The sequence below is a fragment of the Rhinatrema bivittatum genome, chromosome 2, assembly GCF_901001135.1.
Source record: "Rhinatrema bivittatum chromosome 2, aRhiBiv1.1, whole genome shotgun sequence".
In the NCBI taxonomy this organism is placed as follows: Eukaryota; Metazoa; Chordata; class Amphibia; order Gymnophiona; family Rhinatrematidae; genus Rhinatrema; species Rhinatrema bivittatum.
The window spans coordinates 72,593,380-72,608,906 of NC_042616.1; the positions used below are offsets into that span (position 1 = coordinate 72,593,380).

A 15,527-nucleotide genomic window follows, 5' to 3' on the forward strand; every position below is an offset into this window, starting at 1 on the left:
TGAAGACTTCAGGTCTTACCATCAGGATTAATTCCACTCTGATTTCAGCTGGAGTTTCTTCTTCCAAATCTCCACTGCTTTGCCACAATACCAACTCCTCCAAGGCCTGCATGTCTCCTCTATGAGGGTTCTCCCCTTCAACCCCGATGTTCTCTGGGTTCTCTGCTCAGTTCAGAGATTCCTCCATTCCCCGCAGGACCCCAGTCCTGATGTCGTCCGAGAGCGACTCTAGACGAGAAAGGTTAGCTGTCCGACTCACCGCCGGGTTTTTGGGGCCTGTTCTCTCGGCCTGGGATAATGATGTCAGCAAGTCATGGAAAGGGCCGGATGTCAGCGCGTCTTCTCAGCTCCCTTCCTACGACCCGGCTGTCCATTTCTTCTAAGGATATGGGTGTCCATCGGCCCCTTCGTAGTACCCGGCATAGAGGCTTCCATAACCAGCATCTCGTGGGCCCTCTGCTTCCACCCCGAAAGGGGCATTCTCAAGAAATTTTCAGGTAAGTGAAGAGAGTCACCACACGTCCTCACCCTAGCGTGTCATCTTGGATCTCTCCAGCCTCCAACCCTCTATGTTTCTTAGCCTCCTCTGGCATTCTCATTGAGTTCTCTCCGTACACCCTCCTGAGCGGGTCCTCCTCTCGTTTCATTGGCTGTCTCCTGTCCTGTGCCTGCATCCATACACCCGAGCACCGAGAGGGCAGACTAGAGGAGCTTGCAGGAATAGGGAGCAGGGGATGGGTAAGGAAGTATAGTGGCAGCAATAGTAGCCATCCAGGTTTACAGAATTCTAGATGTGTTTATTGTCTTTTTCTTTTAGCTTTGGATGCTATTTCTCTTTTCTCAGCTTCATTTTCTACAAAGTTCTGTCAACAATGTGCAAGAAGCATTCATCTATTCTGCTGCCTGACAGTCATAACCAAGCAGGGCTGGAATGGACAGAGATTAACATTTTGTTCTTGATCTTGTCATCACCTCATATAATCATCTTTCCCAGAATTATTTGCCCTGTGTTTGCCTCCTTCTGGGCTTTCTGTTTTGCTTTTTTTTTTCTCTCCACTGCGGCTTTTGTTGCTGCTGTTTTGTTCAGATATTATAGAAAGGGGCAAAGGTGAGGAGACCATAGCAAGTAAGCTGTTCAGGGAATCTGCAACTGATTGACCTCACATGATGAGTGATTTTTTTTATCCAACAGAAAGGTCAGATTCAACCTATTAATCCAGGAGGACTGTAACTGCCTACTTCCTATTTTCCTTTTCATATTCCTCTTCTCCCTGTTCTTTCCCGGCTGTAGTCCATGCCTCCTTATTTTTGTATTTTCTTAATTTTTACCAGCTCTGTTCTATTCTTTTTGTAGCGTCTTTTATCTTTTTTTTTTTTGTAAATAAAAAATTAAGTGAAGAAATTTCAGATATTCTAAAATCAAAGCTTACATTTGCATAGTTCCTAATTCAGGAGAATGCAATATACCACCTTAAAAACATGTGAAAATAGGAGAGAGATTGAACTGAAAGTTTGTTATTTCCTGCTGTGCTGTGAAGCCATTCCGGGGGTGAGAGAGAGATTTCTTCAGCCCCGACGGGGAGCTGCAGCCTGTGACGTGGTGAGAGGGGCAGAACCCGGAAGGGGAAGTATAAAAACAGCCTCTCAGCGGCGTGAAGCAGACGCCGGCGCGAAGCCAAAGCCACGCGAGCCTAAGGGCGCGTGGTGAATGGCTTAGCCTGGCTTTGCCTGGATTTTCTGGAAGGAATCAATTTCTCTCTAGTTTGGACTCCAATCTCTACTCAGGTAGGCAATATTTCACTCTGCAACTCTCCTCCTTAAGAGAATCCGCTAATTGAAGAATAAAGGTACAACAATCAGACTGTGTCTGGTACGAGCCAGTGCTCCATTATTTGTTTTCTTATAGAACTATGCCTCATACTAAGAGAAAGGCTAAATTAAGGCCTATCTCTAATATTGCCAATGCCAAGCCTGGACAGCGAACTGTCTCTGACTGGTTAGGATTACCTCAAGTAACCCCTGTAGGATTGACTGCTGAGGGGGAGGGTTCAGAGCAAAATCTTCCCCCCCCATAGTCTTGGAGACAACTTTAAGTCCAGGGGCACCAGAGACTCCATCACCACCAGGCAATGAAAGGGTTATACCTTCAAGTCTGTCAGGAATCTCTCCAGAGGACATTGGAAGTCAAGAGAGTATACAAGATGGGATAAAAGGAATATCAAATACCGAATTAGATCCCCAGGTGGTTCTACAACCCCAAATTAGTGAAATTGGAGATCTTCAAGTAAAAGCTAGAGAGACTAGTACACCGAAGCCCAAGACATCAGATTTAATTAAATCTGTGACTTTAAAATCAAGTAATATAACGCTGGAATCATTGTGGTATTATATGGTAAAGCTGGATGGTTTAATTGTCAACTTAACTGATGAAGTGAAACAGGTTAACATTTCATTAAAGGAGAATATAGGGAAGACAGAGGATCAACAAAAAAAGATCAATGAGTTAGATAATCATTTAGAAAATATAGAAAAAGTTCAAGGTTATCAGATAAAGAGTGAAATGGAAATCCAGAAAAGGATGGAAAATGTAGAGAATTCAATTAGAGCTCTCAATTTGAGAGTAACTAATTTTCCTATAATAAAACATATTGGTCCTGTTGAATTATTTAAATCTTATTTAACACAGATTTTAAAAATTTCAGACCAGTCTTACCCAATGATAATTAAGGCTTTTATGTTGGGATGAGGAAAAAAGAACGAGAAAATGGTGATCAAAGACAGAATAAATATCTGGAAAAAGAAGGGGAAAAAATAGCTGATCAAGAACAAGGTATTCAAGAATCTTTAGATATTTCAGATTTGTTAAACAAAACACAGGAGGAAATAGAAGTTAGAAATAGAGGCACACTCTTAATACAGTTTGCCTTTATAACAGACAAAGAGAATATTATGAAATTTGTTTTCCGTAACAGAATTAAAACATTCTATGGGCAAAGAATATGGATCTTTCCCGACTTAATAAGAAATACACAATTACATAGGAAAACATTTCTAGCTTTAAAAAAGGAGGTTGTAGACAAGGGGGGCTTTTTTCTGTTAAAATACCCATGCAGATGTATAGTTAAATTGGAAGGGAAGGATTATTCCTTTATAGAGCCTGAGCAATTGAAAGGTCTTCTGGGGAATTAGGTAAGCCAGTATAAAAAGTAAATAGGCGTATTATTGTACCTTCTTTATTGTTTAATTACCTATATAGAAATTATTGCTCAATTTTTCCATCTTTTACTGATAAAGTCAGATTCTCTTAAAACTTCCTTTATTTAGTTAGGATAATCAGTATATTTGATTCTTTTGTTTATTATTGAATTGTCATTATGATGGTTATTCTGTAATACTGATACCGCAATTACCAAAAAACAAGTAAATGCTTGTAATTTATATTGTGAAAAATGTATAAAGAAAAAAAAAAACAACCCAAAAAAACCATGTGAAAAATAAACTTTTATACAATTTGATCACTTATAGCAATCTCAATAACAATAAACACTTAATATAAAGTATCAAATTCACATACACTTGCACAAATTAATTTAGACCAACTACAAATCAACAATACCACAAGTCCAAGTATCCAGCCTGGGTACTCATGGGAGCATGGTCTCCCGGAGAGGTAGTAGAGAGGCATGCCCACGAGCAGCAAGGGAGCGTGGTCAGTCACTAGACTGTAGGCCTGGAGAACCAAGGAAGGCCAGTACAGTGTAGGCGATGACAAGGCAAGGGATAAGCCAGAATCAGAGACATGGTCTCTGATTCTGGATGGAGGGCTGCCATCTCCAAATTTAAAAAAAACAAAACCAAAAACCCAGGGGTGGGTAAGAGTATGTAAAATTAACGGAGAGTTCAAAGGCTATAGGTATTACCAATTATTAGGCTTATTCAATATTTGTTGATAGTTAATGTGGCTTTCAATGCATACTTCACTTTCAATGCATATCCAGCATAGCTCTCTGCTTCAACGGCAGGGGAGAAGTAAAACTAATACTTCACGCATATCCAGCATAGCTCTCTGCTTCAACGGCAAGGGAGAAGAAAAACTGATACTTCACGCATATCCAGCATAGCTCTCTGCTTCAACGGCAGGGGAGAAGAAAAACTAATACTTCACGCATATCCAGCATAGCTCTCTGCTTCAACGGCAGGGGAGAAGAAAAACAACCAATAAGGGCTGAATAACATAGTCTGAATTATTTAATCTTTGTAAACAAATAAACATGGGTGTAGCTTGCTTATTGCGGCGGTTACTACCCCTAACTAATCAAGCTTGATATTTCACTTGGATGCAGCTCCATCACTGCTCTCTACATTAATGGTGGGGGTGAAAGGGAAATAGAACCAAAGGTTACTAAGAGCCAAGAGAAACAGATAAGTATGAGAAAAAAGAAGTGTGAAGCTTGCTGGGCAGACTGGATGGGCCGATTGGTCTTCTTCTGCCATCATTTCTATGTTTCTATGTCATTGGCAGCTGGGGTTCTGAGGATCAGTCCGAGGAGTAGTCGATGAAACAAGGGTCAGGGTTCCAGAGGTCAGACGAGGTCCCAAGGCAGGTAGAGGTCAAGATCCAGGCAGCGAGAAGAATGGTCAAGTAACAGGCAGAGGTCAAGATCCAGGCAGCGAGCACAATGATCAAGGAAGAGGCAGAGGTCAGTACCAGAGAATCAGTCTGGAGGTACTACCTGGGGAGACTGACAGACGCTGGAACAGAAGCACACTGGATCAGGAGGACACTGGAACAGTAGGATGCTGGAACAAGATTGGAACAAGACTGTGAACGCGGAGGAAAATTAGTACCCTTAGGAGTAGATTTTAAAAAAGAGCGCGATCGCGTACTTTTGTTCGCGCAGCACGCGCAAACAAAAGTACGCTGGATTTTATAAGATACGCGCATAGCCGCGCGTATCTTATAAAATCCTGGATCGGCGCACGCAAGGCTGCCGATTTTGGGCAGCCTGCGCGCGCCGAGCCGCAAGCCGCGCAGCCTGCCTCCGTTCCCTCCGAGGCCGCTCTGAAATCGGAGTGGCCTCGGAGGGAACTTTCTTTCGCCCTCCCCTCACCTTCCCCTCCCTAACCCACCCCCCTGGCCCTATCTAACCCCCCCCCTTACCTTTGTCCCTCGATTTACGCCTGCTAGAAGCAGACGTAAATCTACGCGCGCCAGCGGAGTGCTGGCGCGCCGTCATCCGACCCGGGGGCTGGTCCGGAGGCCTCGACCACGCCCCCGGGCCGGGGTCCCGCCCCCGGTCCCGCCCCCAAAATGTCACGTCCCGCCTCCGAAACGCTGCGTCATTCGGCCCCGCCACTGAAATGCCCCCGACACGCCCCCTTAAAAAAACCCCGGGACTTACGCGCGTCCCGGGGCTCTGCGCGCGCCGGTGCCTATGCAAAATAGGCGCGCAGCGCGCGAGGGCCCTGCTCGCGTAAATCGGGGCAGATTTACGCGAGCAGGGCATTTAAAATCCGCCTGTTACAGTGCCGACCCGATTGCCAAGGCAAGGAAGTGCAGGCATGAAATTCCTTATATCGTACGTTCATTCAGGGCACGCCGCAGAGCTAAGACCCACCCATGGCCCTACAAGTGTGGCGTGGCCAATGCCACTGAGGATGCTGAACTCCAGCATGAGGCCTGGTACGCAGTGGAAGGCCTGGCGACCACCATAGCAGGACGTTAAGGCCTGGAGGAGCTCTCGGCTGCCGCTGGGGAGGCCGACTCGTGACCTGCAGAGGAGTTAGCGAGGTGAGCAGGCCCGTGTGTGGGCTGGGTGCGGATGGGGTGCACAACAAGACCCCTCTTTGTTAATTCTGCACTGGACCTCCACAGTAAATGGTATATTCTTTTTACCAAAGGTTCCCTACATTTATATTTTTTTGAACGAGTAAATAAGCAATTTACATTTACACATTCTATTTTGCTCATGATTTTATATACCACTTTCATATTCTTCCTCGGCTGTCTCTTCTCCAAGTTGAACATCCCTATCATCTTTAGCCTCTTCTCATAGGGAAGCAGTTCCTTCCTCTTTATCATTTTAGTTGCCCTTCTCTTGTTCTCTGTACCTTTTTCAATGCAACTATATTGTTTTTGAGATGCGGCCATCAGAACTGCACACAGTACTCCAGCTGCGGCCTTACCATGAAGCGATACAGACATTATGACATTCTCCATTTTATTCTCTATTCCTTTCCTAATAATTCCTAACATTTTATTTGCTTTTTTGATGGCTGCCGCACAATGAGCTGAGGATTTCAAAGCATTGCCCACTATGATGCCCAGATCCTTTTCCTGGCTGGTAACTCCTAAAATAGAACCCAACATCGTGAAACTATAATATGGGTTACTTTTCCCCATCATTTTGCATTTGTCCATTTTAAATTCCATCTGTCATTTGGATGCCCACATGCAATTTTTCACAATCCACTTTTGATTTATCAGCTTGGAATAATTTTGTGTTGTTTGCAAATCTGATCACCTTTTGTTCCCATTTCCATATCATTTATAAATATATTAAAATGCACCAGTCCCAGTACAGATCCCTGAGGCACTCCTCTGTTTACTCTTTTCCACTGAGAAATCTGACCATTTAGTCCTACTCTCTATTTCCTATCTTTTCTCCTGTTTGCAACCCATAAAAGTTCACTGGATTCTATCCCGAGACTTTCTAATTTTCTCAGGAGTCTCTCGTAGGACACTATGTCAAATGCCATCTGAAAAACAAAATACACTACATCCACCGGCTCACCATTGTCCACATGCTTATTAACCCCTTTAAAAAAAGGTAGCAGATTGGTGAGCAAATTTTCCCTTGTCTAAATCTATGATGGCGGCAGTCAAAAAAGCAAACAGAATGTTGGGAATTATTAGAAAAGGAATGATGAATAAAACGGAAAATGTCATAATGCCTCTGTATCGCTCCATGGTGAGACCGCACCTTGAATACTGTGTACAATTCTGGTCGCCGCATCTCAAAAAAGATATAATTGCGATGGAGAAGGTACAGAGAAGGGCTACCAAAATGATAAGGGGAATGGAACAACTCCCCTATGAGGAAAGACTAAAGAGGTTAGGACTTTTCAGCTTGGAGAAGAGACGACTGAGGGGGGATATGATAGAGGTGTTTAAAATCATGAGAGGTCTAGAACGGGTAGATGTGAATCGGTTATTTACTCTTTCGGATAGTAGAAAGACTAGGGGACACTCCATGAAGTTAGCATGGGGCACATTTAAAAACTAATCGGAGAAAGTTCTTTTTTACTCAACGCACAATTAAACTCTGGAATTTGTTGCCAGAGAATGTGGTTCGTGCAGTAAGTATAGCTGTGTTTAAAAAAGGATTGGATAAGTTCTTGGAGGAGAAGTCCATTACCTGCTATTAAGTTCACTTAGAGAATAGCCACTGCCATTAGCAATGGTTACATGGAATAGACTTAGTTTTTGGGTACTTGCCAGGTTCTTATGGCCTGGATTGGCCACTGTTGGAAACAGGATGCTGGGCTTGATGGACCCTTGGTCTGACCCAGTATGGCATTTTCTTATGTTCTTATGTTCTTATGGCTATGTCCAGCTAGCCTTAGCTAACTATTTATGTTTAGTTAGATCTTTTTACTCTAGATGAGTAAAAAGGCCCTGCTAAATTAGTAAAATAGTACATAATGCATTGCACAATGTGTTTTGCAGATAATAAATGGAAAAGATGTTTTGAACCAACTATTTTAGTTATTTATAAGCTGCATTTTATCAATATCCTGTGCATTTATATTAATGATACAGACAAAAGGCAAAATGGAATGGAAAACCACTTTAAATTACAAGATGTAATAAACAGAAAAGAAAAATGTGGAAACTAAATCTAGACATAGATAAGCCTCCAAAATGGCTGTGCAAACTTGGTAGCGGTGTGCCAACTTGCTCTCAAACTGTGAATCCATTTGTTCCAGGTAGGGCTTGAGTTCACCTTCAGCCCTAAGAATAGCAACTCTGCTAATCAGTCCCAATGGGGTGAGAAGCCTGGGGTGCTGGCGATATGCCACTCCTCTATCCTTCCTGAGCCCCAAAACTGCAACATCAGAACCAGGCCTGGATTTGTCAATAACAGGCACACTAGGCCTGGGCCTAGGGCAGCAAAAATCTGAGGAGGCAGCAGGCTGGCTTAAGATTTACTGCCTTCCAGCTGTGCTGAATCCCACTTAGCAAAGAATAGCCCTCTGCTTCCTGATCCAGCCCCTCTCTTCCCAGCCAGCCTGCAGGGAACAGGATGAGAGGGGAATGAGCATGGAGCACCCAGAGGAAAAGGGGATCATTTCAGTGAGATTAAAAGGAGCTGAATGGGGATCATTAGGGGGTGAGGAGAGAGCTTGGGGGATGAGAGTGGGGCAGTGCTTGTGTGTGTGAGAGTGGAAGCCCCATTGGTAGGAAAAAATCCCATGCTCTGTATATTGAATAATGCTCTTTATGTTGTTTGCAGTTGCCTCTTTTCCTTTATATGTTTGTCTCTTTCGTACAGATGTAAGGAGTATACCTTTATGCCCCTCCCAACACAGCCTCACCAGTGAAACATGGCCCATGTCAGGGGACTGTATTGCCTTTGAACTGCTCTGCCGCACTGAAGACAACAGCTCTTGAATGACTTGCTACTGTGTTTCTGAAATATGGAACAGCTTTCATAGTTTGGTTACATGCCATTCTCCTACTTCTTCAAAGCCAACACCATATTTTTGCATATAACCGTTGGCCAACAATCTTGCCTTGGGTCTTTGCACATTTCATACTTAGTTTAAAAAATCCATCGGCATCTTGCAGCTTGTCTGCCTCTTGGCAGTTTAGTCAGCTTCTATGTCTTATTTTTATGAAGAGCCTCTATTTCTTCTTTTGAGGTATTTCTCCATTTTTCTGCCTCAAAGGGGGCATATTCTCAATGTCTCTCCATGAAGTCGGCTCAGGCACATCTTTTCCTTGAATTGGGCAGCACATGCATAGTGGTGGATTTCCTTTATTTGATCTTTTAGCTCTGATTCTATGGGTGCCGCATCTCCTTCTGGCTGATTATCACTGTCATACTCCTCAGGTTCTGAGACTGTGAAGTTTTATGTTTGAGGAAAAACATCGGTCCAAGAAAACAAACCGGTAACCGATCCAATGTAGCGGACAGCAGAAGAATGAAAGGATGGATCGGTTAAAATGGACTTTATTGAAACTTGCCCGACTCTGGCCGAGTTTCGCTCTGCCGAGCTGCCTCAGGGGCTTGTTGAACCAGAAACTTGGCTCTATATACTTTTGCTGATTTTCAAGGATGAAGGAACATGAGTAAACACACCGAATCCCGACTTGTCACTTGTGATTCATAAGTCACTTGTGTGAGCAGTGTTGATGCGATTCTTTGTTGAACTAGCACCCGGTCACATACCGCTCTGACAAATGCTGCAAGAGCGGTATGTGACCGGGTGCTAGTTCAACAAAGAATCGCATCAACACTGCTCACACAAGTGACTTATGAATCACAAGTGACAAGTCGGGATTCGGTGTGTTTACTCATGTTCCTTCATCCTTGAAAATCAGCAAAAGTATATAGAGCCAAGTTTCTGGTTCAACAAGCCCCTGAGGCAGCTCGGCAGAGCGAAACTCGGCCAGAGTCGGGCAAGTTTCAATAAAGTCCATTTTAACCGATCCATCCTTTCATTCTTCTGCTGAGGAAAAACATCAGCAGCATCTGCGTTTTCTTCTCTTTGTGGGTCATTATCCCTAGCAGCGTTGCATACCTCTGCTTGCATGTCAGCTTCCTCAGTAACCCCTTTTTGCTTTCTTACTGGATAGAGTCCTGTGCCACTTGTGAATCTTGCTTTTGTTATTTCAGATCCAAGGCTTAGTGATTTATCCGTGTTCGTGACAGGGGAATGGGATTGGTATATAAAATATTTAAGGGCTTGATTTTCAAACTGTCTTATGTGCTTAAAACCCTGTTGTTGCGAGTATATAACATTTTGAAAATCAATTAGGGGCCAGTGCATGTAAAATACATACATAACCCAGTTTCATATGTGCTGGAGTCCAGAGTTGTGACTTACACATATAGTTTTTTTTCATTTTAAAAAGTGTGTACATAAATTACCCTGCACAAATGTTGCCCTGATTGCAGCAGATCTAACTTGTGCGAAGTAATCTGTGAATGCACTTGGCCAGTCACCCAAGGATTTTCAGAGCAAACTCATGCACATAAAGGCCTGATTTACTAAGGCTTTCCCCACCATTCTGTGACTATGGGGAAAAAAACCTGCAAATCAGGTGCAGAGTTTGCTTTCAAAATACTCAGTAAAGATTGCATGTACAGTGTACTCACAGACCTTACTGCTATATGAGCTGTCATAAAATTATCCTCCTTCAGTGCTGCTTTACTAAGCCTCTCCCCTCTCACAAAAATGCAGTTGTGCTAAAGGTCATTGGGGCTGATTGGCCCATCGTAAGATTTCATGATTTAAAAAAAAAAAATTAGCTAAGTGCTTCAGTTGCCAACAGCTAGGGTAGTTTAAATTATGTTTCATGTTTATATCTTGAACCCAGAGCAAGTTAATCAAATGTTTTTGCTTTGCATTTTGATCATTTCAGCATGCGTTCTATTTTTTCCTCTTCTTAAATACATTGATAAATGTACCTTATTTAAGCGGCTGAAAGATTGTAGTTAATTAACCAATCATAATTTGCAGTTCCTATTGTCCTGAAAAGGAAATATGGATTGAATTATTCTACGCCTCCTCCACAGGTAAGATACAAAGCAAGTTGAGATGACTGTGAGGAGACCCATGATGGGAATATGCAGAAGGCCCAGAGTACAATGAGCAGAATAAAGATCCCCTGAGAATCCCAGGTCTGTCTAAGAGGTACAGTGATGGAGGTTGATTGAAAAACAAAAGCTTATAAGAGGCAGAAGGTGATGTATGTGATATGTGAAAGTTGGTAGGGTTAAGTGACAAAACATCAATAATGCCCATGCCTACACAATATAATACATGTCAACTGTGATATACATTTTAGTATTTCCATATGTTACTGGTTATATATATCTCAATTTCTTTTGCTTTTTTCTTTCTGGCTAATGGATATTGACAATACTTATAATTTAGGCTTCAATAATACTTCAGGATTGCTTATAATCAGAGAAAAATTATATCTATATTTCCTAGCTCTTTTCATAAATGGTAACAGAACATTGCTTGGCAATCAACACAGGTGTACATGAAAGATGTTAAAAGTTGCTCCATTTAAATCAGGCACAACTAAAATATTTTTCACAATATGCATTCCGTGCTTCAAAAAAGAAAACTATGTCTACAATTTAAATGTTCTTTATCTGCATCCCACACTATGTGAGATGCGATTAATGCCCTCTTTAGTCCTTTGAATACTACTTCTTCCAAGTTTATAACGTAGAATGATGACAAAGGGAATGGCATGATAAATCTCAAATTTTAGTTTATATTGTCTGCATAGCAAATGGAACAAAGAGTCACTGAGAATTCGAAAACCAACCTCTTCCCAGAAATTTAAGCCCTGGCTTTTGCATCTTTGATACTTTGACCAAGAACCAGGATGAATTAATATCTACTGCTCTTTTAGGTATTCAGTGGCGATGGTTAACAGAGATAGAAAATCTTCCAAAGTCAATAACGAGATTTATTCCTTGGAAAGCAGTGTGATTATTGCATGTACATTTTGATTCTGGTTCAGCTTTCATTTTCGGCACTTCCTCATTGTATGCTTGTCAATCCTTTCCCTAATGTTTTCTCTCTGTAAGTTTCTGGTAAGAGTTCAGTTCTGGAAATTAAATCTTAAAAAGGACATCAACAAGGATCACCAAGCTGGTGCATGGCTTGCACTATAAACTATGCAAAGACTGAAGGAGCTAAAGATGTATCGTCTAGAAGAAAGACGGGAAAGCAGAGCTATATGTCATACAAACGTTCAAATATCTAGCAGGTTGTAATGAAGTTCCAGATGGTAATATTTTCCTTAGAATGAAAAGCTGAAGGATAAGGGGTTATCATATGGAGCTGAAGAGAGGAACATTCATAAGGAATGAGAGAAAAAGCTCTCTCTATGAGAGGGTGTTGGATACTTGAAACAGACGTCCCCCCCAGAGGTTATAGGAGCCAAAAAAGTGGCAGAAGTCAAGCATGCATGAGATAGTACAGGGACTTTAGTAGTGGAGAGAGGGAGAAAGCTAGAGATTGAATAAGCCCTATGACAGTTCTGTAGGCAGGCACAAATGATCACAGTGGATGGACAAAAAAAGTCCTTTTCTGCTGATAGCTGCTACGTGTTCATGTTAAATTGATGAGAGACAGACATCATCATTTGTAGCTCTGTTTCACGATGCCACAATGGTCTATTGTCAGCCAACAATCTGAGAAAGGTGGGAAGTTCTCTGTATTGTTGGCACTGCCCACAATGGTCCATTTCATCCTTTTTTATTTCTCTACTGGTGGACAGCTATGGCCCTCATGATTAATGATTATTTAATTATTCTTTCTTTATTTTTCTCTCTCTTGAAATGCAGTACAGTTGACAGTTAACTTTCCTGTAAAAGATTTTGAATAAATACATTTGAGTTAAATACATTAGGAATGCAAATGGAATATATCTGAAAGTAATTTCTGAGAAAGCTAAATGTGAACTGTACTGTATTTATGAGGACAAGGGAGGTCACTAGCCATGGACACACAGAGCTCATGCCCTGATACCACTGGCCAGTGCCACAAATCTCAGGCAGACAAAAAAACAGATGTTCTGCTTACTACTCCAGCCCCTCCCCCTGGGCAGCCTACAGGGTGAAGAAAGGGAGGGGCTGGATAAGAGAACAGAACAATTATATTCTCCTCCGCTGCGTCCACTCCAGCCTCACTCCCTCCTCCTCCTCTCTCCACGTTTCAATAGGCAGCAGGTAAAAGAGAATGGGAGGGTGCTGGATCAGTCACAGAGAGACACAACCACTGCTTCAGGTCTCTGTGATCGCAGGCCTTGGGACTCAACTGACTGCTGAGTGAAGGAGAAGGAAGGAGACACCCAGGAACATAAGTCAAGGAGCTGTGAGGGATGTATGGGGAGGACCCAGCCCCTCTGTTCTTACTTCTTCACCCTATCCTCCCTGTTCTGCCTCTCTCACTACCAATTATCCCCTCTCATATTCACTCCGTCTCTGTTTCTGATTCATTCTCACCTCAATCATCCCCTTGCATAATCTTCCCTTCCCCTCCCACAATATCCTCCCTGGCTCTCTATTCTGCACCCTCCCTCATCGCGTTTCTGGCTTTCTCACACACACCCTTTTGCCATCACTCACCCTTCTATATCTCAAATTCTTCCACTTCCCAATCACTGCTTCTGTCTATCATCTTCTTCCATTTTATCACCCCTTTACCATACTCTTCATTACCACCTCTGCCCCACTCCTACTGCACCATCATCTTAGGCGAGCTTCACCCCCTATCACCACCTTTGGCTCTTGGATAAGTTCTTGGAGGAGAAGTCCATTACCTGTTATTAAGTTCACTTAGGGGTGGATTTTCAGAGCCCTGCTCGCGTAAATCCGCCCAAAACCGGGCGGATTTACGCGAGCAGGGCCCTGCGCGCCGGGAAGCCTATTTTACATAGGCCTACCGGCGCGTGCAGAGCCCCGGGAGTCGCGTAAGTCCCGGGGTTTTTGGAGGGGGCGTGTCAGGGGGCGTGTCGGGGGGGCGGGCCCAAACCGCGCGGCGTTTTCGGGGCGTGTCGGGAGCATTCCGGGGGCGTGGCTACGGCCCGGGGCGGCCCGGGGGCGTGGCCGTGCCCTCCGGACCCGCCCCCAGGTCGCGTCCCGGCGCGCAGGAGGCCCGCTGATGCGCAGGGATTTACGCCTCCCTCTGGGAGGCGTAAATCCCCCAACAAAGGTAAGGGGGGGGGGTTTAGACAGGGCCGGGCGGGTGGGTTAGGTAGGGGAAGGGAGGGGAAGGTGAGGGGAGGGCAAAGGAAAGTTCCCTCCGAGGCCGCTCCGATTTCAGAGCGGCCTTGGAGGGAACGGGGGTAGGCTGCGCGGCTCGGCGCGCGCCGGCTATACGAAATCGATAGCCTTGCGCACGCCGATCCAGGATTTTAGCGGATACGCGCGGCTCCGTGCGTATCTACTAAAATCCAGCGTACTTTTGTTTGCGCCTGGAGCGCAAACAAAAGTAGGCTATTCGCGCTCGTTTTAAAATCCGCCCCTGAGAGAATAGCCACTGCCATTAGCAATGGTTACATGGAATAGACTTAGTTTTTGGGCACTTGCCAGGTTCTTATGGCCTGGATTGGCCACTGTTGGAAACGGGATGCTGGGCTTGATGGACCCTTGGTCTGACCCAGTATGGCATTTTCTTATGTTCTTATGACCCTTTCATTTATTTGCTCCTTTCCACTCTATTTCTACCAGCTCTTTTCCATCCTTTCCCAAGGTCTTGTGCCTTTGCACTCCTTTTTACAACCCTTCCTCCCACGTGGTTCTCATGCATCCCCTTACTCTGACTCTCTCCCACCACCTCAGACAGCCCAAGTTTGCATTGCCAATTTCAGGAAGAAGTGGAGGAGACCACATTCACTCCCTCTCCTACTTGTGCTTCTTCCAGTATTTTATTCACTCATGCTCTACCCAGCATTTAACCTTTTCCTTATTGACGGAGTAGCACTAGTCTAGCTCAATCCTATTTTACAGGGTCAGAACCGGGTGTGTACAGTGGGAAATCCCTGTGCCTCTAGGAGAAACACTATGAAGTAGAAAATGAATCAGTGCTCTTTCGTAGGCGTTGGAAAAGGATGTGCCACAGAGACCATGGCCCCACCAAAATTTGGCCGGCAAGCAAAAAGCGTCGGATTCAGCATCAGCATGATCAACTCCTTCCTTGCTTCTACAACGCCCTCTCTACAGCATGTTTGCAGCAGACGTTTTGTCTTAAAGATGTAACTTCCACTCTGAGCAAGCTTAAAAGGGAGCATCCACATTTTAGGCTCACTTTATGGTTAGACCAGACCCATTTCTTAGGTTTTATGAGGCTAAACCCTATTATCTCATCCTGTCTTGTGGATCTGACTTGTTATGCACCTCTGGGCTTCCCTTTCCTTGCCGCCAACACTGCTGTCAGACCTGCCTTCTCTTCCTTTAGTTCCTGCCTATGTGGACCCATCCGTTTCTTGCAGCTGCTATGGTTGCCTGACCTGTTCTTCCTTTTCACTGCTGTGGTCTCTGGACCTGTCTGGAGATGCATTACTCCCATTGCTGCTGCTTAGTGCTTCTAAGAGACCCTGGAGGAGGGAAGAGTTGCAAGGTAAATTTGTGAGGAGGACTGAGAGAGCTGGAGAGCAGGGAATGAGGGCTGGAGAAGAGCAAGGGGTAAGTGCTGGAGGGAGAGAGAACAAGGAGAGAGGTGAGATGAGGGAAAAGAAAAAAAGATGCATAAAAAGTAGGGGATCAGGGAAG

General features: G+C 44.0%; 1 long non-coding RNA gene across 1 annotated transcript in view; it reads left to right on the plus strand.

Moving 5' to 3' along the window:
- The first annotated feature begins 1,449 nt into the window (after positions 1-1,449).
- LOC115084046 overlaps positions 1,450-15,527 on the plus strand; it is a 60,158-nt gene continuing 46,080 nt past the window's right edge. Inside the window, exons 1-2 of the long non-coding RNA XR_003854457.1 lie at positions 1,450-1,785; positions 10,806-10,923. This is a non-coding gene — a long non-coding RNA (uncharacterized LOC115084046). The remainder of the gene's footprint in view (positions 1,786-10,805; positions 10,924-15,527) is intronic.